Source organism: Cnephaeus nilssonii, assembly GCF_951640355.1.
Source record: "Cnephaeus nilssonii genome assembly, chromosome: 3".
Classification (NCBI taxonomy): Eukaryota; Metazoa; Chordata; class Mammalia; order Chiroptera; family Vespertilionidae; genus Cnephaeus; species Cnephaeus nilssonii.
This window is the reverse complement of record NC_137074.1, coordinates 106057541-106059659: the sequence shown is the minus strand read 5'-3', so window position 1 is coordinate 106059659 and position 2119 is coordinate 106057541.

Here is a 2119-nt window from a genome sequence, read left to right as displayed (position 1 = left end):
GGAGATCAATGTGGGCAAAGAAGGTACATCTATAATACTTTCAACAATAAAGATGAATTTAAAAGTAATAAAAAATAAAAAAGTTAAGAAATTTAACTACAAAACCCGTAAAATGCAGTAACTATCAATTCTAATAATTATTATTGAGCATCTGTGTTCACCATATCTCAGAAAACCAAGAAAATGAACTTCTATTTGTCTCTCTTCAAATACAAATTGGTTCAATATTATGATAAATCAGACAGCACTAAAATTAATTACTATCAGGTGCAGTATATTATTATAGTAATTTATAATGCACAATATAACTCCTCTAGTGTGATAAATGATCTTCTTAATGATAGCTCTACCATATTATATCAACTAACACAATTTCACAGAATAGCATACCTCAAAATTACATGATTTTTTATTACAGAAAATTATATTAGGAGAAAATGTTTTGAATTCATTTTCACATTCTGTTTTCTTCTTCTTAATGCAGGTAGTATTATTATATCTACTAGAGGCCCGGTGCATGAATTCATGCACCAGTGGGGTCCCTCAGCTTGGCCTGTGGGATTGGGCCAAAACTGGCTCTCCAACATCCCTCAAGGGGTCCTGGATTGCAAGAGGGTTCAGGCCAGGTTGAGGGACCCCAGCGGTGCATGATTGGAGCCAGGGAGAGACTCAGGAGGTTGGCCAGCCAGGGAGGGACCTTGGGAGGTGCTCCAGGGCATGCCTGGCCTGTCTCACACAGTCCTGATCAGCCAAACCCCAGCAGCAAGCTATCCTATCAGTCAGAGCATCTGCCTCCTGGTGGTCAGTGCACATAATAGCGACTGGTCGACCAGTTGACTGTCTGCCCCGTGGTGGTCAGTGCACATCATAGTGAGTGGTTGAGCAGTCTTAGCATATCATTAGCATATTATGCTTTGATTGGTTGAATGGCTGACTGGATGACCAGACACTTAGCATATTAGGCTTTTATTATATAGGATTATTATTATGACTAGAGCACTGGGTGGGTCCCTCAGCCTGGCCTGCCCCAGCAGAGCGGGCCTAAGCTGTAGTCTGTCCTCCCTCTGTGGGAGGCGACTGGCTGATCAGGTATATAGATACTTTCTGGAGGCATCATGGACTCCCTCCTTATTTCTTTCCTCTGTGGTTGGAGAACAGGGGACTAAAGAGTGAAGACAGAACTGTGGCCGGGCCTGGGGCTTTTGTAGGCAGTGGAAAGAGGGAGAGGGCTGGGGAAAGTCTAGACACATTTCCTTTGATTGTCCTCCCTTCCTCCGGGCCCCTCCCTCCGTTTTTTCCTTCTTGTGGTGGACGCTCGGGCCTCAGACCGACCGGAGCCCAGCAACAGTGGGGTTCAGCCCCCTCACTTCTCAGTTGAACTTACAGCCACCTCGCATTCCAAGTGGGGCTGTTTTCAAGTGGCTAAAGCGCTGGGAATTCACACCTCCCAGCCTCTCCCCTCTCTGTTTCCTCCTTGGGTCAGTTGCAAACTTCACGGAGACACTGAAGCAGATCTGCCCTGGCAGTTCTGCACTGGACCCAGCATCAGCCCAGCCGGGCACTCTTCCTTGAGGTCTCCAGGCCCAAAGTCTGTGCTCAGGGAGGTCGCCCAGAGCCCATTCCCCCAGGCAGGTGGGGCAGGGGGGCTAGCTTGGAAAGCTGGAGGAAGATGGCAGAGTAAGAGTTGCTATGAACCAGTGCCTACTCAGCCAGACTTCCTAAGCTCCCCACTGTGCCCAGGCAGGGCCCCTTCCCTGTGCTGGGAGAACCACAGCTGAGGTCCCCTCCCTGCACCCAGTACCCTCCTCCCTGTTCCACCACCCAGGCAGGAGCAACTCGCCTGCGACGCTCTGGTCCCTGCCAGCCTGGCAGGTGGGGTGCAGCCTAGGGCACCGGCAGACATGAGCCTCCTCCCCCGCCCTGTGCGGGGTCCCCAACCAGGCTGCAGAGGCGGGAGTGGGGGCCTGGCTGGGGCAGGGCAGGGCACTCTGAGCTCATGGGCTCGGCCTTCTGTGCATGCCCACTCCAGCTCCAGGCTGCCAGGCTCCTGCCAAGCAGCAGCGGCAGTGGTTGCACAGCAGCTTGCAGCAAGGCCCTGTGCCCCTCGCAGCCACCTCCG